Source organism: Vombatus ursinus, unplaced genomic scaffold, assembly GCF_900497805.2.
Source record: "Vombatus ursinus unplaced genomic scaffold, bare-nosed wombat genome assembly UNPS02014801.1, whole genome shotgun sequence".
In the NCBI taxonomy this organism is placed as follows: domain Eukaryota; kingdom Metazoa; phylum Chordata; class Mammalia; order Diprotodontia; family Vombatidae; genus Vombatus; species Vombatus ursinus.
The window spans coordinates 15,473,201-15,491,829 of NW_020954579.1; positions in this window are offsets into that span (position 1 = coordinate 15,473,201).

Genomic DNA, 18,629 nt, shown 5'->3' on the forward strand with positions numbered 1-18,629 from the left:
GGTCAAGAAATAATTTGAATAAATTACCTGAATAAATAGTTCAGTCAACTCACTCCTCCCTGACCTAAAGTAAGTAATAAGATGCTATCGCCCTATTATATTTGACAGGTGGGAACACATCTCATTTGTTAACTGCCTGTGAAGAAGGAATGCACATCTCTCCAACTATAGCAAGAAATATGTTCTGATTGACTGAGGAAACTTAGTTATGTCCTCTGGGCCATCTATAAAATATTGAGCCAGTTTATGCCTGAGAGATTAAAATACCCATCAATGAAGAAGAGAGTGCATTCCAGCTATACTGTCCTTGAAGTATTCTTGAATCAACTAGTGACAATGTCTGCTTCAGGAAGCAAAGTCAGACTGAGCTCGATGAGGAAAGGAAGGTTCAAGGCTTCACAAAGAAGAAAAGCTAAGCTATACCTAAGGGAAACATCTTTAGGACTGTGGCAAAAGGATTTCTAAGAGCCTTGATTTTGTCACATGTGCTGTTTAAACTCACACCCACTTTCCCCTGGAATCTGTACTTGTCAGAAGAGTAATCCAAAATAGACACCCATCAATGAGGAATAGCTAAATAGCTAATCCATAAATATGAAGTTTCTTGAGGTGTGGGGAAAAAATACAGAAGCATAGGAAGATTGATATGAAAAAATATCAAAGTAAGCAGAGGCAAGAAAACATACAGTAATTGCAAAAAAAATGCAAATGGAAAGAACAACAATAACAAAAATAACCTAGAAACTTAAATGTGTTGTAATTATAATGATCGAGCTTAGCTCAATAGCTCAAGAAAAGTGATGAGAAAAATTCACCTTCCTCTCTTCTTTGCCGAGGTGGAAGATTATGGGTGTGGAATGTTGCCTATAATGTCTGTCTTAGTTGATGTGTTAGCTAATTGTGCCCTGTGAATTCACAACAAACTTGCAACCCAAAATGGGCACAGAAATTGTTTGCCAGACCTAGCTCTGAGTGACTCAAGATCAGTAGTGTCAAACTCAAATCGAAATCCCTGGGCTGCATATTGACTTAAAGAAAAACCACAAATTAACATATTCTTTTTTGTGAAACACTAAGAAACACTGCTGGACTCAAGCCAGCAGAGGCACTGAGGCCCCCTCCCTTCTCCACTAAAAGTGTCTCAGCTCTAGACCTATCTATGTACATGTTGCAGACTGAGTTCAGCCGTGGAAGAACCTGAGTAAGTCTAAAAGAGAGATTAGACTTCTTTTTCTCACCCACTTTAGCTCATTGTATCCCCCAGCACAGACCTCTGGGGAAAACTATTTAAAGATCAGGCTTATCTATTGGGGAATGACTCTCATTTTTATGTGTTTATGTTGATTACCTCTAAATCTTGACTTCCAGATCTTTATCAAGTAAACTTGATGCCAAGCTTTTTTGGCAGGATTGTTTTGAAGCACAGTTTCTAAAAATGTAATGCTACTATCTATAATTCTTTTCAATCACTCCTTGAGATTGAGATTGTTTTTTATAATAGCTACAGCAGGAAACCTCATTTTATACAGTTAAGAATAGTACAATTTGTATTACTTGTGTGATAATAAAAAACCCTTTATTCATTTATAAACAAAACATAAGATTTTTTTCAGGTTCGAATGCTTATAAGACAAGTCTAACCATTCTTATCTGAATAGAGTAAAATCAAAGACATTATATTTGTCTGTAGCAAATGAGTTCATTTTTCATTCAGGCTTTAAAATATCTAGATCTTTACAACAAAATAATAATTTTTCTGCAGTCCAGTCAAATGATCAATAACTAGGTCTTTATTTTCTTTTATTTCATCTTTTATTTCATTTTTAGTATTTTTAAACTAGAAAACATTTGTAAGAGAGGGAAGATTTCATTTTCTCCCTCAGTGTAGGGGATATACTCATAAGATATAATCACAGAAAATGAAGTATTAACACCCTCTTATCCTTTTATGAAATATGAACACCTCTTTAACTGTGAAGGGAGCAATACTGTTAGATGAATAATCATTGACCACGTTGTGGATGAATTTTAAAGGACAATGAACTTCTTGGAGAGACAGTCACATTCGCAGAGAAACTCAGTCCCTGACCTGATGAAATTATGCTGAAGATACCCCAGAGCTGGAGAAGGAGAGGCTGTGAGATGCTCCAAGGAATTGGGAGAGCACTGGAAACATGAGTATAGGCAGCAACCACAAGGAGCAGGGCCAGAATTCTAGGATTAGGCATGAAGAAGGTCAAGACAGATAGTATATTGCTGAAATATCCCCAAATAAAGTACCCAAGGCAATAATTCTATATTTTCTTTTTCGTCCTGAGCTCCCTAATAGGAGGCTGAAAACTTTTCCTCTAGGTATGGAAACTCCATTTACCTTTTTTGTTTTAAGTATTAACTTTATAAACAGTGTTAATCATAAGCATTTGCTAGTCTAAGTGTGCTTATAATTAAGATTTCATTTGGAGAAAGGAAGAAGTTGATAGAAAAAGATCCCCAGAGAAGATAAGGAGATAGATTCAATACTGTAATATTTTGCCAAAGTAAATATGTTTCTGGCTGGGAGCTCAAAGCTTAAAAAAAAATAGGGAGAATTATAAATTCTTTCATTACAGTTTCTCAGAGTAGAGAATGTTTATACCCATCGAGGTATAACCTATCTAGGTAATGAGTCAGCAGTATAGTGAGGAGCAAATAGGAGTGGTTGAACAACCATGGTCACCATCCCATACCACATACGTTTTAAAAATATTATTTTGGAAATTCGTTATTGATAGCTCAACCTTTTAAAAATAAAAAGTTGTCCTATAATTGTTTTATTTTTTCTGGTTTTGGTACATACAAAAGGAAATAGAATAAATCTAGGGTTCTCTATACAAGAACATTTATAACAGTTCTTATTGTGGTGCCAAAGAATTGGAAATTGAGGGGCTGCCCATCAATTGGGGAATGACTAAACAAGTTTACTATATGATTGTGATGGAATACTACCATGCTATAAGAAATGACAAGCAGGATGGTTTCAGAAAAAACTGGAAAGTCATATGTGGCAATTGATGCAATGTGAAGTGAGCAGAACCAGGAGAACATTGTACACAGGGACAGCAATATTGTAAGGGTGATCAACTGTGAAAGACTTAGCTACTCTGATCAAGACAATGATCCCAGACAATTCCAAAGGACCCATGATGAAAAATGCTGTCCACCTCCAGAGAGAAAGCTGATGAACTCTGAATGCAGATTGAAGAACACTTTTTTAGTTTCTTTTTTTTTCTTCTGAGTTTTTTTGTCTACAGTTTCTTTTGCAACATGGCTAATATGCAAATATGTTTTGCATGACTTCGCATGTATAATAGATATCAAATTGCTAGTTTTCTCAAGGGGGGAGGGGTATGAGGAAGGGAGAGAATTTGGAACTCAATTTAAAAAAAAAGAATGTTAAAAACTTTTTTACGCGTAAGTGGAAAATATTTAACAAAATAAATAAAAATATATTAAAAAGAAAAATAATATAGCTAGGGTTCAAATAATCTCTAATACATCAATCATCAATTACATAGGCATTCTGCCTTTACCTCTACCCCTTTTCCCCCAGGTTCCATTTTGGGGATGAGTTATCTCTCATTCCTTTAAAGGATTTGGCTTCTCTCCCTCTCTTCCTCACTCTCGATCTATGCATTTAATAATCAATCATTATCAGAGTTTATGGCCATTAAGTTTTATAATAATATAATTACAATAGTAATAATGTGAGTATTATTATTATAATTAAAATAGCATAGATATGAAAGTAAATAGGGAAATTGAAATTCCCCAATGTTGGCTACTTGGACTAACTGCCAGGAAAGGACAAGGGGAAAAGCAGCAAGTGAATGCAAAATGGCTTGTCCCTACAGGAACAAAGGCGAGGGGAAAGAAAGATGTTAATTAGGCTGATGCTCCTTACAGGCTCCAGGGTTGGCTGTGACCTTTTCACCTCTCACAGTTCATGCCTGGTCAGCAGTTTAGGTCTGGCCTCATTTTTGGCTCTCATAAGTGCCTCAACCATTGCCAGCTCCATGCTAGAATAATCTGGAGTCCCTGAGATGCCTCAAACCGATCCTCCATCAGTCTTACATAGCACCTCCACTCCTGCAGCAGCTTGGCTTCTTCCCAGAAACCCACTCAGGGTCAAGCACAGACCACCAGAACCTCAGGAGTTCTGGGGAGCCTACCTGCCTTGCGGAAAGATACCTAGTTTCCATGGTAATGACTCTGTGGGTGGGACAAATACAGATTACACAGAGTACTGAATTTAAAAAAAAAAAGATTACTAAATACACAAGTTTCAGGAACAAATTTATGTTGTAAAATGAATTCACATCATTTTTTATTCACTAAGAAAATAAACAACTTCTTTTTGCTCAAACAACTACAAATATAGAAATATTCTGTGTTCTCTTCACATTGTTACAACTGCAAAAAAAACCTTTTAATGGACTGTTAATATTTTAAAAATTTTTATTTTTATTCTGAATTTAATAAAAATCAAATAAAATGAATATATATAGAACAGAAAAAGAGAATTATACATGAAACTATAGATTTCTATTATGTATAGCTTGCTTTTCTTTCTAAGGATGCAGTAAATTCAGTCTTTATCTTTCAAAAGCTGTCTTGCTTGTCCATAGTTCTAATTTTCATTCTATTCTTTGCATTAAAAAGAAAAAGATGCCTCACTGATTCTTTTTTTGTTGTTTAAATTATCTTTATTCCCCTTCAACTTCCCTCCCTAATGAGAAAAAAAAAAAGTTGTAACAAATAGGTAAGGTTAAGCCCTCCCACCTAAAAAAAATTCCACATTAACTGTATCTGAAAATGTATCTTGTTCTTCATCTTGAGTCCATCTAGCTAGCATGTTTCATCATGAGTCCTTTGAAATCGTTGTTGATCAGTCTTTCAAAGTTGTTTCTCTTTACAAATGTTATTGTATATATCTTTCTCTGGTCTCTTTGCTTCAGTCTGTATCAGTTCATGTGGGTCTTCACAGGCTTCTCTCAAATCATCCCTTTCATTATTTCTTACAGCTCAATAATATCCCATCACATTAATATGCCATAATTTGTTTAGCCGTCTTCAAATTGATGGGCACTTCATTTGTTTCCAGTTTTTTGCTACTACTAAAAAAGAGCTGCTAAAAATATTTTGTACATATAGCTCCTTTTCCTCTTTCTTTGATTTCTTAGGGATGTAGATACATCTAATGACAGTAGCTATGGGTCAAAGGGTATATGCAGTTTAATTAGCTTTTAGTATGGTTCTTTTTTATTTAAATAGTAACCCCTCCAATTACATGTCAAAACAATTTTTAGCATTAATTTTTACAAGATTTTGATTTGCAAATTCTTCTCCCTCCTCCCCTCACCTCCTCTCTTCCTAAAATGGTAGGCAATTTGATATATGTTATACATGTGCTATCATGTAAAACTTATTTCCGTATTAGTCATAGTTGTAAAAGAAGAAACAGATCAAAAGGGAAAAAAACACACAAAAAAAGAATAAAGTTAGTGAAAAAGTGTTTTGCATAGTTTTAAATTTCTTTCCAGAATGGCTTGGCCACTTCACAGCTCCACCAACAGTTCATTAATATACCTGTTATCCTACAGCCTCTCCTTTTTTGTCAACCTTGCCAATCTGATTGGTGTGGGGTACTACCTAAGAGTTGTTTTAATTTGCATTTCTTGAATTATTAGTGATTTAGAGCATTAAATTTTTTTTTATTAATTTATTTTGATTTATCAACAATCACTTCCATAAACTTTTGAGTTTAAAATTTTTCTCCCCCTCCCTCCCCTCCTCCCTTCCCAAGACAGCACGCAATCTGATATAGGCTTTACATATACATTCCTATTAAACACATTTTCACATCAGTCATGTTGTAAGGAAGAATTAGAACCAATAGGAGGAACCACAATAAAGGGGAAACAAAACAAAACAGAAGAAAAAAGTAGCAAATAGTATCCTTCGATCTGTATTCAAATTCTGTAGTTCTTTCTTTGGATATGGAAAGCATTTTCCATTGTGAGACTTTGGGAGTCTCATTGCTGAGAAGGGCTGAGTCTATTGAAGTTAGCACAATGTGACTGTTATGGTGTACAACATTCTGTTTCTGTAGAGCTTTTTTTTTTTTTTTTTTTTAATGTGGCTATTGACAGCTTGGGTTTCTAACTCTGAAAACTACCTGTTTATATCCTTTGACCATTTATCAGTTGGAGAATGGCTTTTATTCCTATACATTTGACTCAATTCCTTATACATCTCTGAATGAAACCTTTTTCATAGAAACTTGCTATTAAGATTTTTTCCTCATTTTCTGTCTTCTCTTCTAATTTTAGCTGTATTAGTTTTATTTATGCAAAAACTTTTTAATTTTATTCACTCAAAATTATCCATTTTACCTTCTGTGATCATTTCTATCTCTTGTTTGGTCTTGAACTATTCTCCTCTCCATAGATCTGACAGGTAATTTCTTCCTAATTCATCTAATTTATCACCCTGTATGTCTAAGTCTTGTCTTCTTTTGAAGCTCATCTTGGCATGTAGTATAAGATATTAGTCTATACCTAGTTTATGGCACATTTATAGGAACCCTTCCCAACCCCTCTTAATTCTGGTGCCTTCCCTTGGTCATTATTTCCTTTTTATCCTGTATGTATTTTGTTCATACATATTTGTTTGTTGTTTCCTCCATTATATTGTGAGTTCCTAGGGACTATCTCTTGTCTCTTTTTGTATCTCCAGGGCTTAGTACAGTGCTTGGCACACAAGAGGTGTTTAATAAATGCTCCTTGATTTACTGGCTGCCAGATTGCATTCCAGTTTTCCCAACTGTTTTTGTTGAAGAGTGAGTGAGTTCTTGCCTTGATAGCTGGAATCTTTGAAATTCATTCCTTTTTCAAATTTCCTATCAAAGACATCACCATCCTTCTACTCACCCAGGTTTATAACCTCAGTTTGAAAGCTACTCATTCTCTCTCATCTCAAATATCCAATCAGCTGCCAAAATCTTGATGTTTCTACTTTTACAACATCTCTTGCATCCATCCCCTTCTTATCACTTACACAGTCACTGTACTCATTCAGGCTCTCATCATCCATCACCTAGACTGTTGCAATATATAGTCTCTTTATTTGGTCCTCCTATCGCCAGTCTCTCCACATTCCATTTCATTCTATACAAGCCTATGAAATTAATAGGGTTTTTTTGGCCTTTTTTTTTTTGCTTTTTGCTGAGGCAATCGGGGTTAAGTGACTTGCCCAGGGGCACACAGCTAGTAAGTATCAAGTGTCTGAGGTTGGATTTGAACTCAGGCCCTCCTGACTCCAAGACCAGAGCTCTATCCACTGTGCCACCTAGCTGCCCCTGAAATTAATAGTATTTTTTTTTAAAGAAATGAAAGTGTTCTGATTTATAGAATATTTATACCAGAGAATAGATCATTAAATTCATTTCATACAAATTTCATTAGGACTGTTTTTTAAATGATCACTCTAATTCCTGAAGTCATAAACAGTAACATAATCATACAATAAGACTTTCCTAATTTTGCATCAAGCAAAGTTGTGCTGTATTGCATTAATATCCATTAATAGATCTGCTTGGTTACTAACTGTTCCTCAGATGATAGGAAGTCCTCCTGACAAGCAGACAAGACCTCAAGACTCCAACACTAGAACCAAAGTCGCTGCCTTAGGTTTTGACATTGGATGATTTTCAGAGTTGAAAGCCAAGTCAAAGATCCAGGCTTAATTCTCATATAGAGGCAGAGAACTAAATGAAAGTTTGTTAAAAGTAAACCACTGAAATTAATAGTCTTAAAAGACATCCAACCATGTCATTCCTTTACCCAATAAACTTTATGACTCCCTATGTTTACTCAAGAATCAAATATTTCATCTTTATATTTTTGTTAGTTTTATAATGTATGTAATTATTAGTAGAGTAGCATATGTATATAATATGTAAATAAGTAAATGTACATATTTGGGTATGTGTTCTCAATCAGTTTTTATTGATACTAATGTATGATCAAAAGAAGTTTGAAGACCATTGACTTAGGAGGCCTAGTACCTGAACTCTCAAACTAAGAATTATTCAAAAGATAATCTCTATGGCTGGGAATGCTCATTCTCAGGAACTGTAGTCTCTGACCAATGCTCAGAAAAAGTAATAGGAAGTCAACTAGACCTGGAGATCTGGGACCTTTCCTTTTCAGGTTCACCATATTTTTCTCTAAGTTGCCAATTTCAGCTTGGCATAGGCAGATACAACATTACATACTTCAATTCAATTAGTTTCTGTTCATTTCATATACAGAGGAACAGAATAAAATCAATAAAACCTTTAAAAATTATAATGCTGAACAAATGAGAGGGCTCTGGGAAAGAAGTAGAATTTTATTAAAATAAGCACCATTCCTTAATTGATAAATGGTCAAAAGAAATGAACAGGAAGTTTTTAGAGGAAGAAATCCAAGCTATCAACAACCATACTTAAAAAAAGTTATATATGACCAATAATTAAAGAATTAAAAATTAAAGCAAATTTGAGTTATTAACCCCATACCCATCAGATTGGCAAATTTAACAAAAAAGGAAAATGACAAGTATTGGAAAAGTTGTGGGACAATGGGCACACTGATGCACTGTTGGTAGAATTGTAAAGTGGTCTAGCCACTGGAAAGCAATTCAGAACTAGGCCCAGATATTAAATTGTGAATACTTTTTGTCTCAGCCATAACGCTATTAGGCCTATAACTACAAAAGAGATCAAAGAAATAGCAAAAAGACCCATATATGTATAAAAACATTAATAGCATCACTTTCTGTAGTGGCAAAGAACTAAAAATTGAGGGGTACCCATCAATTGGGGAATGACTGAACAAATTATGGTATATGAATGTAATGGAATATGATGACGGTTATGGTTTAGAGAAATCTGGGAAGATTTGCATGAGCTGATGCAGAATGAAGTGAGCAAAACCAGGCAAGTAATCTATATGATAACAACCATGTTGTAAAGACAAATAACTTTGAAAAATTTAAGAACTCTGATCAGCATAATGACCAACCATGATGCCATGCAAATATTGATGAAACATGCTACTCATCTCCCAATAGAGAGGTAATGGACTCAGGGATTTAACTGAGACATATTTTTTGGACTGTGCATATTTACTGTAATGGATTTGTTTTTCTTTTTCTTTTTTCAGTGGGGGCAGGGAGGTGGGAGGGAGAAAAAAATGCTTTGAACTGAACAATTTTTTTTTAAAGGAAAGCAGTAGAACCATAAATAGATACTCTCTCCTCCAGCTCCAGAGAAGCTGACATTCAGAGGACTACTGTAAGCTATGTGGAGGATGAATTTTGGCTTTTCCCAAACCTTTGTCTAGCAGTTACCCTCTGCTTCATGTGTTTTTCAAAGTCTATTAAATTAGAACTGGAAAAAATCCCAGAGTTACATCTCACTGTGAACATGTATTACTAATTTTTTCGTTCAAATATTCAGATTGTTCTAAATATATGAGCACTGGAAACAGCAGTACACTCAGATAGCCAGTGGTGTCCAGCTCGGCCCCCCATCCCTATCTCACAGCCACAGTCCAGAACAATCTCTAAGGATAGGTTAGCTCTGGCTCCTTCCCGTACCCCCCCACCCATGTGTGATTGTTGTTTTCTGGCTCCCACAGACTGAAAACCAGGTAACTTACATTTCACCCATCCCTCAGGGCTCTACAGTACCCTTAGGGCTAAAGTGGATAGAGTGCAGTAATAGGTGTATGTATGCCTATGTCAGATATGTATGTCCTATGAATTGATTAAAATGTGACTTGTGTCATTCCCCAATTGATAAATGGTCAAAAGATATAAACAAGCAGTTCCAGATGAAGAAATTAAAGCTGTCTAGAGTTGTATGAAAAAATGTTTAAATCACTATTGATTAGAGAAATACAAATTAAAACAACTCTGAGGTACCACCTCACACCTATCAGATTGGCTTATATGACAGAAAAGGAAAATGATAAATGTTGGAGAAGATGTGGGAAAACTAGTGAAACTCCACTAATGCATTGTTAGTGAGTTGTGAACTGATCCAACCATTCTGGAGAGCAATTTGGAACTATGCCCAAAGGTCTATAAAACTGTGCATACCCTTTGATCTTACAATACTGCTACTAGGTCTGTATCCCAAAGAGATCATAAAGAAGGGAAAAGGACCCACATGTACAAAAACTATTTTTTGTAGATCTTTTTGTGGTTGCAAAGAATTAGAAATTGAGGGGATGCACATCAATTGGGAAATGGCTGAACAAGTTGAAGTATATGAATGTACCAGAATATATGCCAGTCCCAGAATATACCAGAAAATATGCAAGTATGAATAAACTCATTAGAGGGGAGCAAAATAAAATCTTAGCCCAACCAGGAGAGAAGCATCAATCTCAAGTGGAAATTTTTTTCTCCAAAGTCTCTAGAAGGGCAAGATATGTTGCCTTCTTCTAACATGTCTACCTTGCTTCCAAAATCTTTCCATGTGTCTCTCCTGTAGAGTGTCTGGAATCACATACATCTCTCCCTGAAGTAGCTTTGGCACCAATTCCACCTCTCATGCACTGACATTCTCCCCAACAATTGGGAATCACATCTACTTCCATGGGGCTATCCCCCCTCCACTCAGCTTGGGAGATGGAATAGAACTAAGGTACCTGTACAATGTTATAGTTGTTGTATAAATTGTTCTCCTAGTTCAGCTCACTTCATTAAGTACTAGTTCACAGTCTTCTCAGGTTTCTATTGTTGTTGTTCAGTCATTTCAGTTGTGTCTGACTCTTCATGACCCCATTTGAGGTTTTCTTGGCAAAGATACTGGAGTGGTTTGCCATTTCCTTTTCCAACTCATTTTACAGATGAGGAAACTGAGGCAAACAAGGTTAAGTGATTTGCCTAGGGTCACAAAGCTAGTAAGTGTGTGAGGCCAGATTAGAACTCAGGTCTTCCCGATTCCAGATCTGGTACTCTATCCACTGTGCCACCTAGCTGCCAGGTTTCTTTTAAATCCATTCTTTTCATGAGGTGGCTAAGTGGCACCATAGTACACAGAGTGCTGGGATTGGAGTCAGGAATATCCAAGTTTAAATTCAGCTTCAGACACTTACTTGCTGAATGACCTTGGGCAAGTCATTTAACCTATTTCTGCCTCAGTTTCCTCACCTATAAAGAGAGAGTAATAACAGCACTTACTTCCCAGGGTTGTTATGAGGATCAAATGAGATAATATTTGTGAAAGCATTTAGCTCAGTGCCTTTGTGTCTCCCATAAACACCTAATCCTGATCTATATGTGCCACTGGACCCAGATGGCTCCAGAGGAGAAAGTGAAGCTGGTGACCTTGCACAGCCCTCCCTGACTTAAATCCAATCCACTTGCATGTCATAGCATCACCTCCCTGATGTCATGGTTCTCTTCTAGAATGAAGGACAAACAACAAACTCTGTGAATAGAAAAAGGAACTGCCCCACATGGGGCACAAGTGGAATTGACCAATTAGGCAGTACAACTCCTTTTCTTTTCTCTTCATTTCTTTCCTTTCCTTTTCCCTCGGTCTAGGGTAGCATACCCTTATCTTCAGGTGCTCTGCCCAAAGGAATGTAAATGTTGATGCTGAAACCTTATTTTTTCTTAAAAATATGCCCTCACTCTGGCTCTTATTGATGGCTAACAATATGTTGTGAGGGACTGTCTGATGTTGGCAACTGCCAGGTGGACGCTGTGGCAAGATTAGGGTAAGATCTGAGTATTTGGAAGTCGAGGCAGGGGCTGTGGTAGGCGGAGTTGTGGTGAACTGGGATGGGCTGGGTACGGAGAAGTCCTGAGGCAGTGGGCAGTGCTATGTGAGATAAGCCCGGGAAGGATCAGGTGCAAGGAAGTAGTTGGAGCATGTGCTCCTGAGGCAAGGGGCGGTGCCACGTGGGAGTGGGACGGCAGAGGATGAGTTCCCTTTGCTTAGTCCCCTCCCTATATGCAACGTCAACCCCAGATGCCTCCTTCCTGTGACCTTCCTGACTTCCTAGGTCACGTACTCTGTCTATGCACTAATCCCAGACACCTCCTTCCTGTATCTGGTCCTAGCCTCCTGCGTCACTCCCTCTCCCTTGGTGCGCTAAACTCAGACAGCCCCTTCCCGTATCTGACCCTACAATCATTGGCTAGTAGGCGGGCCGAGGAGGAGGGGCTAAGTAGGTATTTAGGAACGGTCGCAGGGGGAGCGCAGGCTCTCTTTGTTCCTGCTCTGTTGCTATGGCCTTCCTGCTTGGCCTTGCTGTGATGGCTTGCTGTGATGGCCTCTGAATAAAGCTCTGGTGTTGGCAGCCTCCCGATGGGTCCGTCTCTGTGTGTGTACCCGGGTAGGCTCCGAAGACTGGTGAGTATGACTCTGGCAGCCTGCTCCTTATAGGAGGAGAGTACGGCGCGGCGGCACAAGGTCGCAGCGCCGGTACAATATGTCCCAGCCCAAGTCCCACTTGGTCATTGTTTGGGCCCTGATTAGCCCAGAGTGAATGTAAATAGCAAGTGTTTTCTGTTTTGGCCAGAAACCCAGAGGGTCTTCCCCTCCCAGATTGATAAGAGGACATTCTCTGCTTCATTTCTTACCTAGCCTTAATCACTGAATGGGCACTGCCTTAGTCAAAGTGAGACCTGATAAAGACTAGCTTAAAAAGGCCAAGTCTCTCACTGCATCCAAGGCCATCTCCAGTCATCCTGATCTATGAGGCTGGTGACTTTGCACAGCCCTCCCTCACTTAAATCCAATTCACTTGCCTGTCATGGTCACCTCCCTGATGCCATGGTCCTCTTTGAGAATGAACAGCAAACAACAACAACAGCAACAGCTCAGTGTCTAGTACATAATAGCTTCTATATAAATGTTTATTCCCTTCCCTACCCCTCTTCATCATTTCTTACAGCACAACAATATTGCATTACAATCCTACTGTAAACCATAATTTATTTAGCTATTCCTCATTTGACAGGTACCATCCGTAGTTTACAATTGTTTCCAAAACAAAAAATACTTGTGTCAATATATATACTTTTTTTACGTATGGGTCCTTTCCGTCTTTCTTTGATCTCTTTGGGCTATATGCCTAGTACTGGTATTGCTGGGACAAAGGATATACACAATTTAGTGACATTTTGGTTATGTTTCCAAATTACTTTCCAGAATAATTTGTCTATTTCACAGCTCCACTAACCCTTTATTAATGTAACTCTCCTCCCATAGCCCTTCCAACAATTGGCATTTTCCTTTTTGGTCATCTTTACCAATCTGATGGTTATGAGTAAACTGGAGAGGTAAAGTCAAGATGGTGAATCAGAGACCACCCAGATAAACTCTCTTAACATTCCCCTACAAACAACTTTAAAATAAGATCTCAAATCAAATCTTGGAGTGGCAGAGTCAACAAAAGTTCAGGGTAAGACATTTTTCCAGACTAAGAAAATTTAGGAGGTCAGCAGGAGACATTTTTGGTAGACAATGTGATACAGACCTGTCTGGACCCCACACATGCAGCAGCAGTAGTAGCAACAGTGACTGTAGCAGCTTCAGAAGCTCTCAGCCAGAAACAGTAAGGGGATCAGACAACTGGTCCAAAAACGATTACAGCTAGAGCTTATTGGCAATTTCCCATCTGTAGTTCTGAGCTGCAGTTCTAGGGAGGAGAGGAGTGTTGGTGGTTGGTCACAAGGGAGCAGGGGTCAAGAAGAAGGTTAGCAGGTGGCAGCTAGGTGGCACAGCGGATAGAGCACTGGCTCTGGAGTCAGGAGGACCTGAGTCCAAATCCGGCCTAAGACACATAACACTCACTAGCCATGTGACTCTGGGCAAGCCACTTAACCTCAAATGCCTCACAAAAAAAAAAAAAAAAAAAACCAAAAAAGAGGAGGATTAACACTTGCAACTGCAGGGGAGCAGCTCCCTTCCTGAGTAAAGACCAGAGTACAGATCAGGACCATACCTCTCCCAGGATCATACAACCTTGGAAACATTGAAAACTTGTAGACCCTCAAAATTATCTTTGAAATAGCAGCATGAAAAAACCTGAAGTGTGGGACAGTATTTTCCCACTCCCAGGTGAGTAGAGCCCAAGTTTAAGATAAAGTTCAAAATCAAGAAGTAGGCTAGAAAAATGAACAAACAACAACAAAAAAGAACTTACCAGAAGAAGCTACTATAATGGCAGGGAAGACTAAGACAAACTCAGAAGATGGCAACAATAGGAAAACAGCTACAAACAAAGCCTCAAAGAAAAAATGCTAGTTGGACCCAAGCCCAACAAGAATTCCTGGAAGAGTTAAAGAAAGAGATAAGAGTGGTAGAGCAAAAGTTGGGAAAAGAAATGAGAGTGATGCAAGAAAGTTATGAAAAGAGAATTAGCAGCTTGGTAAAAGATGCACAAAAGATACTGAAGAAAAGAAGTAAATTGGAACATTTAAAAAACATGGCTTTTGATAGCTTGCTTTTATTATTTTGAGAATTGTCTATTCATGTCCTTTGATCACTTATCACTTACTGGAAAATGACTCTTGTTTTTATATTTCAATCATTTCACAATATATCTCAGATATGCTGACCTTTGTCAGAGAAATTTGCAATAAAAATGTTTTCTCAATTACCTATTTCCCTTCCCACAAACTGCATTGATTTTATTTGCACAAAAACTTTTCAATATATGTAATCAAAATTGTCCATTTTATCTTCTCTGATCCTCTTTATCCCATGGTGAGGAAATGTTCTCCTCATTCTAAAAGGTGTTTTCAGCAGGACCTGCCTCAGACCAGTCCCCTAGTAGTTTAGATTCTATATTGGAACAAAAAGAGACACTCAAAGATCATTCAACAAATAACAAAAAAGAGATTTACTGAGCCACAGCAGGAGGATAATCAACAAGGATAAACATTGAGGACACCTTGGGTTGATTTAGCTGAGAAAAATTTCCTGGCCTGAGTCATCCACCCATCATGACCTACCAGCTAAGCATCCTAGCACCTCTAGAGTTTCCTCTGGCTAGTTTGTGTTCAGAGGACAAGGAAGTAATAAGAACAGTCTGACCTTTAGTCCCTCGAATCAATCAAGTCTGAAGCAGAGCCTCAAAAACTTTTAAAGAAAAAGTAGCCTAATTTACATTGGGGGAGCAGTTAGGATACTGATCATGCCACAAAATGTGTGTTCTTCTATTCTCTTCTAATTTGTTTATAATATGACCTTTTATATCTAGGTCACATAAGCATTTGGAACTTCTTATGGTATATGGTATGCTATGATCTAAACTTAATTTCTGCCAGATGGTGCTTCAGTTTTCCCAGCAGTTTAAAAAAAAATTCATTTTTATTCTGAACTTAACAAACACCAAATACAACAGACATCCCTCCCCCCCATGAAAACTTTTTTAACTTAAATTTGTTTTGTTTTATATTTAGGATAAGTATAAAGGCCCAGTTACTCAAATCATTAGAGTGATCAAAGCTAGACACTAGCAAAGTAACAGGATTTTAATAGCAATTGGTACTTTAGTACTTCTTCTGTAGTCACAAAATTGTATTGTATTCAAGATTTTTTTTTTTAGGGGCAGCTAGGTGGCACAGTGGATAGAGCACTAGCCCTGGAGTCAGGGGACCTGAGTTCAAATCCAGCCTCAGACACATGATACTCACTAGCTGTGTGACCCTGGTCAAGTCACTTAACCCCAATTGCCTTGCCAAAAAAAAAGTGAAATTATGGGGCAGCTAGGTAGTGCAGTGGATAAAGCACCGGCCCTGAAGTCAGGAAGACCTGAGTTCAAATCTGGCCTCAGACCAAACACTTGACACATACTAGCTGTGTGACCTTGGGCAAGTCACTTAACCCCGATTGCCTCACCAAAAAAAATAAATAAATAAAAATAAACCAAAAAAAAAAGATTTCTTTTTATAATATAGTATAAGACACCTTTCACAATTTGCAATGTTTTGAAAACTATACAAATAGGAAATAGCTAAATTAGAGATGGCTGACAGATTCTTGTAAAGTACTTGGGAGTGTCAGCAATTTCCCCAAAATATCCATTTTAAAATAAAAAAGAACATAAATTCATATAAAATCACAACAAATTTAACAGACATCTTTCGAGGAAAAAAATCAGATATTTACTTTCTTTGCCACTTTTTTTCCCCAAGCATGACTATGAAATAAAGTTACAAGTAATAATGCTGCATTTTAAAACAATTTAAAAATACATAGTATTAAAAAAAGAAAAATGATAAAGGAAATATCAATAATGCAGATCAAATTTTAAAAATAAAAAAATACAGTATTATTAAACTCCATGAATGTGCATCATTGTCAACACTGAAAGACTATCTTGGATCGAAATTTTCCCAAAAGTACAAGACTGCAAATACAGCATTTGGTTTGTAAAATTTGCCTACTTCAGTACAAGCCTTCATTAGTATTAATTGATGCTTTTTCAAAAATACATTAATGCAAAAGAATTTTCAGGGCTGAAAGATGGGGCTATGATCAATGATGTGGGATTGAATCCATACGCACATTAAACTTCATTCGTTGTCAAGAATTTGAACAAGCTGCTACATGGATGGAAAGTGTTCAGATTCCAGCTTTGACCAGAATGGTACATCATTTAAAGTTATCTCAAAAGTACCAATTTACATACAACTGGTTCTCAGTCACGTTACTTAGGAAGAAAACCATCATTCATGCATATATCTTATTTCCTTGACCCCACTGTCAGATGCTTAGAGTTTGCATGCCAAAGAAAGCAAAAAAGATCTTTGCCGACAATGATCAAGCCTATTTAATACTAGTTTGAAGGCCAACAAGAGAGATCCTTTATATATTGTATTTTTATATTAGTTGAAGGAGGTAGTTCTCTCAAAGAATCAGGATGTCTAGATACTACTGGCTACTACATGTAGGTACTCCTCAAACACTCATCTATAACCTCATGGAGTTTTAAGCAATGGCCTTGTCATGCACCTTGGTGAGTATCTGGCATGATAACTGCCATGAGTAGGAGCTGCAGAGAGCCCTATCAGGCTCATGGCTCAGGGGCAAGCCTGGCAGCCTCTGTGAGTCAAACCTGGAACAGTGGGCATTTCCATATACATAGAATAGAAACTGCAGATTGTAATGAAACCTCAGATCTGTATTACATACATCTGTTCCTCTCTCTCTCTGTCTCTCTCTGTCTCTCTCTTTTGTGAGGCAATTGGGGTTAAGTGACTTGCCTAGAGTCACACAGCTAGTGTTATGTGTCTGAGGCTGCATTTGAACTCAGGTCCTCCTGATTCCAGGACTGGTGCTCTATCCACTGCGCCACCTAGCTGCCCCTGGCTTTTAAAAAATATATATGTAAGTTCAACCTATAGCTTTCAAAGTTGTCCTACTTGTTTGTGTTTCTTTCTGACCTTTCTTCTGTTTTCTGCATTAAAAAAATCCTCAATGACCATCTATTTTTTTTTCTTTTTTAAGCTACTCACTACCTATCAACCCTTCCCCTCCCCACTCCCTACTGGGTGAAAAAATCTTTTGAACAAACTTGAATAGTCAAATAAAACAAATTTCCATATCAAAGTGTCCAAAAATGTATGACTTAGTCTTCATTTTGAGTTCATCACTTCCCTATCAAGAAGCAGATAGTTCGTTTCATCATTCGTCCTCTGGAATCAGAGTTTGTCATTATGTTGATCAGAGTTCTCAAGTCGTTCAAAGTTGTTGGTGTTATTATTGTATAAATTATTCTGGTTCTGTTCATCTCACCTTGTGTCAGGTCATAGCAGGTTTTTCCCCAGGTTTCTCTGAAATCATCCCTTTGGTCATTTTTTATAGCCCCCAAATTTTCAATTATATTCAGATACCATAATTTACTTATTGGAAAAGACCCTGATGTTGGGAAAGATTGAAGCTAAAAGGAAAAGAGGATAGCAGAGGATGATATGGATAGATAGTGTCATGGAAACAATGAACATAAACCTGGACAGACTTTGCGAGATAGTGGAGGTAAAGAAGGGCCTTGTATGCTGTGGTCCATGGGGTCACAAAGAGTCAGATATGACTGAATGACTGAACAACAACAAAAAAAACCCCATAATTTGTTTAGCTGTTCCCCAACAAATGGTTGGCCCCCTCAGTTTCTAGCTGTTTGCTACTACAGAAAGACCTGATATAAATAATGTTGTAGATATGAGTATTCTTTTATTTTTTTTTTAATCTCATAGGGGTATAGACATTGTAGTAGTGGTTTGCACAGTTAATGACTTTTGGGGCATAGTTCCAAATTGCTTTTCAAAATGGCTAGACCAATTTATAACTTCACCATCAGTATATTAACGTACCTGTTTTCCCACAGTCCCTCCAATATTTGTCATTTTCATTTTTGACTAACTTTCCTAGGTATGAGAGTTACTATATCTATTTATTTATTTATTTATTTATTTTTGGGTGAGGCGATGGAATTAAGTGACTTGCCTAGGGTCACACAGCTAGTGTTATATGTTTGAGGCCAGATTTGAACTCAGGTCCTCCTGAATTCAGGGAC